The sequence below is a fragment of the Trachypithecus francoisi genome, unplaced genomic scaffold (assembly GCF_009764315.1).
Source record: "Trachypithecus francoisi isolate TF-2019V2 unplaced genomic scaffold, Tfra_2.0 Lachesis_group18, whole genome shotgun sequence".
Taxonomy (NCBI): Eukaryota; Metazoa; Chordata; class Mammalia; order Primates; family Cercopithecidae; genus Trachypithecus; species Trachypithecus francoisi.
This window is the reverse complement of record NW_022681463.1, coordinates 9,257,961-9,267,516: the sequence shown is the minus strand read 5'-3', so window position 1 is coordinate 9,267,516 and position 9,556 is coordinate 9,257,961. Positions and strand designations below refer to the sequence as shown.

Here is a 9,556-nt window from a genome sequence, read left to right as displayed (position 1 = left end):
GCAAACAACAAAAGAGAAAACATTTACAATTAAAAGTCAGTTTACTTCTATAAGCAACAATATGTTTCACAAATAAATCTACAGGATGGAGCAAAAACAGTCACTAAGATTAGACAGGGAATGATGTGTTAAAATTGTGAATAAATGCAGAGTACACAAAACATAACTGTAAGTGCACACAATGCTATATAAGTATTGTATACACATTACATGTATCTTTGCTTGACGTATTCTCCAAAAGCCAGGAAATAACAGGAATCTCCACAGTTCTTGTAAAGAAAATACAAGGTTCACACCCAGATTAAAATGTTGTACACATTCTTTTGCCCATCAATAGCATTCAACATCTTGTTTCATATATTTTAGCTGCCCAAGAAATATTTTTGACTACATTTATAAGTATGATTAAGTACTGAGATTTAGTATTCCAAGATAATCCACACTAGCCCTTCTTCCAAAAAAGCAAAGAATATGTTTCCTGAAGACTAACTGCAAATCTCATATATGTTAAAACTTATCATGTTAAATCAATTTACTATTCCATCAAAAACTGTAAGAACTAGATTGCCAATGGAAACAGAAACTTAATATCTCTCAAGAGGAAATTTAATTCAGTTAGTACTTATTGAGAAATGCATAAGATTTTTTAATTGTGCTCATGCAAGTGAAATGGAAAATTATATATATACATTAGTTTTTATTATAGTGAACATCATCTATTACATGGTCTGTTTTTATTATAGTCAACGTTGTTTATTGTAGTCAATGGTCACTCACTCAGAGGAACTACTGAGTATAATCGTTGAGTTATCCATGGTCATTCATAATCCCCAAACACTCTTGTCTTTAAAATCTTGCTTGTGTGGCCTCAGCCTCAGCATCAGACTTCACTTTAATACTGGTCTCCTTTTTTATTCTAAGCCCACTGCACTGTATCAGTCCCACTAACTCTTATGCCCAACAAAATTGCACTCATGAAAAAGGGCAGGTATAACAAGTAAAAACTCCTCCATCCCCAACATCACCTGCCTCCCCACAGCCCTGCCTTCACTGCCATCTACGCACCAAAGTTCTTTATACTGTGGGACTCTCATTCTCACCCTTACAGCACAATCTTTTGAAAGTCTTAAGAGTTTTCCTTCTCATCAACTCCAAGGACCACCTGCTAGTCCTCAAACTTCTCACTTCTCTGAGATGCTAGGTGTTCCCAACCCCTCATCCCTGAAACTCACACTTCCTGACTCCCAGTTTTTCTATCTCCAGCCTCCATCCACCTGGCACAGGCTCCTTGCTGTGCTTCTCTTCCTGAGACATCGGATCTACAGTTGCCTTCCCTCCAGCTTCTGGCTTCAGCTGTATTTCCTGAACCAGCTATCTCAGTGACTTACCATTCTTCCAGTCTTCTTTCTTTTTCATTGAAGAGCCACATACCCCTGTGTGTGAGATTGCTTTCAAAAGGACATTCTCCTGTATATTGTCTATTTGGTAATTTCTTTAAAATCTTTCAGGATAAACAGTGTTGAGTCCATGTGTGTATACATTAATTTTGATTTATCTATTTGTGTTGCTTTGTTAGTCCTTGAAATATATTAACCAGTAATCCATAATCTATACAGTAGCTACAGCAAATGTTTTAAATACCTTTATCTAAATTACACAGGTTTGTTTATTTATATAAACTACGCCAGAAATAAATTTGCATTGGTGAAACGCATAGTATTTGTGAAACATTTTATAGAGCCTACTGTCCTTACATGATGAGATAGAAAATATTGGAATCCAGCAATCCTAGCAGCATGATAGCTTCAGGCAGCATGCCTATGGTTACCTTTAGCCTTTTTTGGGCCCCCAAAACCATTTCTTACCTTCTGTACCTCCCACTTCCCTCACCCTACCCTTCAACTCCAACTACAAAGGGAGAAGAACTCTGCTGAGCTGACTTGGCCAATCCTAAAGTCAAATTACCATTGCACCAATCTGAGAATTAACCTTTCATGCAAAATGCTTCTGAGCATTTAAAAGACGGAAGGGAGATATTTCTGCACTTAAAAATCTCTCTAGACATATCTTTTTTCCTTCCTGCTTGCAAATGTTTGCCCTTTGGGAGGATTTCTGTCTGATAGTTGCTTTAATCATAACTACCTGTGCTGTAATAAAGATATAAATGCATAATGAGGTGGAGATAGGTTGTAATGAAGAATATATGTAGCCCCTACCTACAAGTCAATTCCTAAGGGTTCCCTTACTTAGCCGGGCGAGGCTGCGGGCGCCTGTAGTCCCAGCTACTCGGGAGGCTGAGGCAGGAGAATGGCGGGAACCCGGGAGGCGGAGCTTGCAGTGAGCCGAGATGGCGCCACCGCATTCCAGCCTGGGAGACAGAGCGAGACTCCGTCTCAAGAAAAAAAAAAAAAAAGTTCCCTTACCATTGTTGAATGTTGGAGTTGGCTTAGGTCAGCTCGCAAACCCAATCAAAACTTCGCTAGTACTGAAGTCACCTAGTATGAGATCGTGCAATTTTCCTTCTCTGCCCCTTCCCCATGCCCGAAGCTTCAGGTATCTTACCTTCTTACCTTCCTCTACGGTAGACCCAGTCTGGAAGCATTTTAGGCCTCCTCTCTCCCCAGATTCTAGGCTGTGGGGATCACATCTGCCTGGACACTACCTTTGCCACTGGGCTCTGCTATCCATTTCTGTTATGGGTTGAACCGTGTCCCCCAAAGTGAAATGTTGAAGTTCTAACTTCTTGTGCTTGTGAATGTGACCTTATTTGCAAATAAGGTCATTGCAGATGTCATCAAGTTAAGATTAGGTCGTTAGGATGGGCCATAATCCAGTATCACTGAAATTCTTGTACGAAGAACAGAAGAAACCCAGGGGAAAGACAACCGTGAGAAGAGAGGTAGACATCGGAGTTATGCTGCTGCAAACCAAAAATTGCTTGGAGCCACAGAGCTGGCGGATTCAAGGAATGACCTTTCCCTAGAGGTTTTAGGGGGAGTGTGGTCCTGCCAAGACTTTGACATCAGCCTTCTGGCCATCAGGACTACGAAAGAATCCATTTTTGTTATTTTAAGCCACCCAGTTTCTACTACTTTTTCATGGCATCCTGAGACACTAATACAATTCCCAACATCGCTGTTCCTATGTAGCCCTCAGAACAAATCAGTGCTCAGTAATTGCTTGTTATACTAACAACTAATGATTGGGTGGCTCTGAGGCTGATCTCATCCACCTCCTCTTCATCTCTGATATTAAAATGAGATTAATTTTCTTATGGTAAAGCTTTGACTTTCACTGTCATTCTCTTGCTCAAAATTCTTGTGGATTCTCCCCTGCATTTAAGAACAGAGTAAAAATTCTGAGCAAGGGTCTCCAAGGACTGACCTCCACTTCCAAGTGCATCTCCTACTTCAGATTTTTCTTTCCCTTTCTTTCTTTTTCTTTCTTCCTTCCTTCCTTCCTTCTTTCTTCTTTGTTTCTTTCTTCTTTCTTTTTTTTCTTTTTTTTTTTTTGACGGAGTCTGTCTCTGTCACCCAGGCTATAGTGCAGTGGCACAATCTCAGCTCACTTCAACCTCCGCCTCCCAGGTTCAAGCGACTCTCCTGCCTCAGCCTCCCAAGTAGCTGGAATTACAGACACACACCACTATGCTCGGCTAGTTTTTCTGTATTTTTAGTAGAGATGGGGTTTCACCATGTTGACCAGGCTGGTCTTGAACTCCTGACCTCAAGTGATCCACCCTTCTCAGCCTCCAAAAGTGCTGAGATTACACGCATGAGCCACCACGCCTGGTCCCGACTTTTCCATGCATACTGTAGTTGACATTCCTAGACTCCCCATTCTTCCCTCCAAAGCCTCTGCCTCCATACCTGTAACCATGCTGCCCCCTGTCTCAACTGCCCTTTCTCCCTCTCCACAGGTCAGATCCAGTGTACGTGCCATTTTTTGAGTGATGGCTTTTATAATCTACTCTCCCAAATAGAAATTAGCATTTCCCTGCTTCCTGAGACCATCTGTATTTGCATTTGTACCTCTATTATAACACTTAACATATTCCATGGTGTATTATAGTGAATTATAAACAGATTCTATCTTCCTGACTAGATTCCAAGCTCCTTAAAGGTTTTCATTTTTGCATACCCTGAGTTATCTGGCATAGAAACTGATTTATTGCATAATATTGGTTGAATTGAATTGCAGAAAGATGAACTGAGGTTGTTTCAGTAAGAGTCAACTGCCATGTGATAATGAAATGGCATCTGTCTTCTTTATGAAAAGGTATTCATTGGCACCTGCACACTCAGTTCTAAGTAAGTTACCAAGTGTCAGATTAGATACGAGAGAGGGACCCAAAACAAAACAAAAGAAAACAAACAACAACAAAACTCATGCACTTGTTTGCCTTTAGGAAGATAATGGATTAGTCCATTATGTGTGTGTGTGTGTTTGTGTATGTGTCTATACATCACCTGGATAGGGATCATCATGTCTGCCTTTTTGTAACTGCTCTTCTCAGCTTGTGACTCCTTAGTTTCCCTGTTTCATACTCCGCCTACTACCTTTATTTTCCATCACTTAACTTTTCCAAATGAATACAGGGAATATATGAGTGTGTGTGTACACACACATTTGTATACGTGCATGTATTAACAAATATCCATTCACCATATGCCTAAAATAAGATGTGCACAGCTTCTTCTTTCATTAGCAAATAATTACTCCTATCTAAAATATTTAAGAAACTGAGTGTTTATTATAAACTGATCTCTCTTTATAATCCTTGGAATTATTTTGCTGTCATGCCACAGCACACAATCTGATATTTATTTTTGCAACTTATGGTAACAGTTCAGTAATGTTGGGTCCTGACTCACTGATCAAATGCTGTTTTGTAAGAGTCTCTCAGTCGTTTCAGTGTTCAAGCTGGCCCAGTCACTGTGTGCAGCTGAGTCACTGGAGTTCACATACTTTCCCCCTTTATGTTCTGTGTGGCTTCTTGCTCTATGAATTTATCCTGACTCAGCTAATCGATGCTGTTTCAAATGCTCCAAGCAAAAGGCTTTAATGTGAGAACTATGTTAGTATTTTTTTTACAAAGTATGACAATTAAAAATAACTGTGGCAGGGTCCAGGAAATGAGTAGGAAGGAGGAAAAGAGTGTTCACAAATGTGCTTTCAAAAAACAAATTCTCAAACTAAGTACCTTTATGATGAAAGTCAGTGCTACATGTGGACCAAATGACATCACTGGAAAAAAAGGAAAAACAATTCTCAAAAAAAGCACTCAATTTAGTGTCCTTTTAGAAATATTAAATACCACATGAAAAAGGAACATTTACTGGGTTTGCTATAATAAAACTATGGACTGTAAATTATAATGTCTAATTCAGAATGTCGTTTAAGTTTGTTTCTAATCACTGAGTGATTTGATCTGAAATGTTTGTAGCTTCTCCTTCTCAGCCATCTATACTTACCAGTTTAAAACTGCATCTATACTTGCCATATAAAACTGCATTCCTCGTATCTGTCTGACACTTGTGTATTTCCAAGAAAATTAAGAATTTAGAAAGATTCACCCTCAGAATTTCCACCAATGCTCTCAGAATACGTAAGTATTCAGAGTTCAGCCTACAATGTTGACTTTCCTACTTTGTAAATTATTATTGTTTTGTTTTTTAAAAATTGTAAATGCCTCTTACACTTAAACTCTTTGGTATATACCCTCATATTGTGATATACCCTCAGATCACAATATGAGGGTATACGCCAAATGATAAATAACATATTTAGAATGGTCATCTACACCTGTAGAATTGCTCAGTAGGAATGTCACTAATAAGTGTTCCAGAATAAATAATAACAAATAACATCAGCAATGGACTCCCTCCCTCCTCAGCCCAGTCCTCTTGGCTGGGGACTCAAAACAGAATCAGATCCTAGAACTTCTTATGAAGCCATATGTTTTATTTTCTTCAAGTACATTTCTTAGAGATGCAATACCAACTTGATATTTGTTAATTACAAGAAACAAAATATGCTTCGACTGTACAATCTTTGCAAAAGACATATTCTCATTTACCCTAGTTGAGTAGCTTAGGGATCATCATAGATCATCACGCCATCATAGATCCTAGAAAATTAGACCAATAATTTCCACGGATATCACTAAGTTTAACCATTTAGTTATGTCCATTCTGTGATTTCCAACTTTAGTTTTTATCAATAATATTATAGTTTTATAAATGACAAGGATGTTGACACTAATAAAATGGTAGTAAAACATGGAAACAATGGTTAGATTTCAAATATTTTGATTTACCTACCAGTAGGATAAATTCAAATTTCTGAAAGATTTATCTGCCGACCAAACTAATTTTCAGAGATAATAAACATTTAGTTCCTGTTTTCTTAAATCTTTATGGGATTGGCTTTACAGATCACCATAAACACATTGGTTTGGCCTTCACTTATATGCACCAATTTTTCCTGCTCCAAAGAGGATTTAAGAAGCAGAGCAGAACCCAGGTCTTTGCCTCCCCTTGAGAAGCTTAAGTCTAATTGAGAAATCGGAGTAACAAAATGTAAAATGAAGAGATACAGAGCTTTTTAAAGTTATATTCACATTTTAAAGGAAATTATTTTTTCAAAGATGGTTTTAGCATAAACATTTTCTATGGATTGTATTATTCTGGGAATATTATTAGTGACATTCCTGATGAGCAATTCTAAGGGTATCAATGACCACTCTAAGTATAATGGATAAAGTCACAGTAACAGGAGACAATGTTGGCAAGCTCATTACTACACATCATTTAAACTTCAATGGCACCATACTTATACCTCTAAATTTAAATGTGAGTGGGGTCAATTACATTTATTTTTTTCTGTAGCAAATTCCATTTCAAAGTATTGCCTGGATAAAACTCACTCCTGAGTCTAAAATGTAAGTCAGCAAAAGTCAAGCAAATCTATAAAGATAAGCAGTCACACTAATGAAAGGCCATTAATCAACATGCCCTTTAGCATCCAGCTTCAAGGATTATCCCCAAAATGATACTGCTATCATCGTAAGTGAGTGTGCTTGAAAAACCAGTTTTATGAGGGATTTCAATGCTACATAACAACTGGAAGTCCATGTTTTTTAAAAATGACTTAGTCAGATATTTTATATCATGTAGACCAAATATCAAAAATTATTGTGTCATAACTTTGATTTGATTTCCATATTGAGACATATTTTACTTCTTTCATTTGGTACCTATCCAGGTGTACCTTGGTTGATAATTCTTTCCATTATATTACATTTTCATTCTCCTTTAATTAAACTGTGAAATAGCAATTCTTAATCCATTGGTGTGTTAGGACTCAACAATTCATGCCAAATTTCTTCAGTTATGCTTAAATCCAAAAATTCCTGCTGCCTACTTTTTCTTTGCAATGAGTATGTATATATTTAGCAAAATCAAAAGTATAGAAAATAAAACTCTTTGAAATAGAAGATTAAGTAAAAGTGAAAAATGGCAAGGATACAAATTGTTGCATTTGTAAATAATAAACTGCTTTGCAAATACTAAAATTTAAAATGAACAAAATGGAACCGATACTTCTGAAATGAACATATGGTATCTTACCCTTTAATAAATTGGTGTTAGTATCAACAGCAAAAATGTAGGGAACACTTAGTCAAAACTAAAGCCAAACTACACACTAGATAAAATAAATTACAGCAGTGAAAAAAAAAAAAACCCTCAAAATTTGTTGTTGTTCTTGTTTTTGTTCAGATAGTAAAAACAAGTGTAATTTAAGGACCTGTAAAATCACACATGGGGATGTATTATTAAAGTAAGAGATAAATAGTTGAACGATAGATGTTTCCCCTTTTTCTTAAAGAACATCACTTTCTAAGACATTTCATCAAATGAGTTCAACAAAACAGCACACCGAGTGAACTTTTACAGAGAAACCCCAAGAATCCACAATCCCTTCAGTAGTCAAGACATGTTCCCCAGCAGAACAAGGAAGTTCACCAATCACCTGATAAAGAAAAGTGATAACCTCTTTAAAAATGTAACTTAATATATGCTTAGTTTCAGGAATCTGGTAAACACCAGAATACATCTATGGTGTGCCTCTTTCACTCTAAACATGTATAATTGCAGTGATATCTGATTCTAGACGCGCACTTCATTAAAAATATAGACTGCATTATTGTGTACAAATACAGCCAAGAAAACAAGCAGGAATAGGACTGGAACTATTACGTGTGTGGATGCATGTGTGTGTGCGAAAACACACACACACAGAACAAGAGAGATGATTAAGTCAGCAACATTTACTATGGTTGATCAAAAGGTGATATTAATTTGCAAAATTAAAATTTGGTCAAACTTAGCATAGTAATTCCTAACAGCTTAATAATTAAGGATTTCCTCTATTATTTTCCTCTGAACTTCATGGTTTAAAAGGTTTTTAATCTTCCTTCTGAGAAAAACTGAATATATTTAGAATTAATGCATTTTCCATTATATCAAAGACAAATTTAACTAAAACTACAGTAAGCACAGAACATAGCCAATAAATGTTAAAAATGCTTGTTTAGTTAAGTGCTGTTTACACTGGAATATTTAAAGGAGCTGGGTGCATGTAGGATTCTGAAAACCAGTGTCAAAGGCCATTTGATTTAGAATCAAGAGATCCTGCTATAAATCTTAGTTCTCAGATTTACTGGTTGTAATTTCTTAAAGAAACCATTCAGACCCTCTTCAGGAACTTCAATCTCTGTGTCAGTAAAACTAAAGACATGATCGCACCAATATCATAGGGTTATTGTAAAAAGAAATTATTAAAGAATGTTTATGTGCTCGCTTCGGCAGCACATATACTAAAATTGGAACGATACAGAGAAGATTAGCATGGCCCCTGCGCAAGGATGACACGCAAATTCGTGAAGCATTCCATATTTTTTGGAAAGGAACAACCGGTACCAGCCATTGCAAAAACATGCCAAAATGTAAAGACCATCGAGGCTAGGAAGAAACTGCATCAACTAATGAGCAAAATAACCAGTTAATATCATAATGACAGGATCAAGTTCACACATAACAATATTAACCTTAAATGTCAATGGACTAAATGCTCCAATTAAAAGACACAGACTGGCAAACTGGATAAAGAGTCAAGACCCATCAGTCTGCTGTATTCAGGAGACCCATCTCACATGCAGAGACATACATAGGCTCAAAATAAAGGGATGGAGAAAGATCTACCAAGCAAATGGAGAACAAAAAAAAGCAGGGGTTGCAATCCTAGTCTCTGATAAAACAGACTTTAAACCATCAAAGATCAAAAGAGACAAAGAAGGCCATTACATAATGGTAAAGGGATCAATTCAACAGGAAGAGCTAACTCTCCTAAATATATATGCACCCAATACAGGAGCACCCAGATTCATAAAGCAAGTCCTTAGAGACCTACAAAGAGACTTAGACTCCCATACAATAATAATGGGAGATTTCAACACTCCACTGTCAACATTAGACAGATCAACGAGACAGAA

At 36.9% G+C, this 9,556-nt stretch overlaps 1 non-coding gene across 1 annotated transcript; it reads left to right on the top strand.

Moving 5' to 3' along the window:
* Positions 1 to 8,857: 8,857 nt before the first annotated feature.
* Positions 8,858 to 8,964, top strand: LOC117063788. The gene has a single exon (XR_004429074.1). It is a non-coding gene; the product is annotated as a U6 spliceosomal RNA (small nuclear RNA).
* The last annotated feature ends 592 nt before the right edge of the window (positions 8,965 to 9,556 follow it).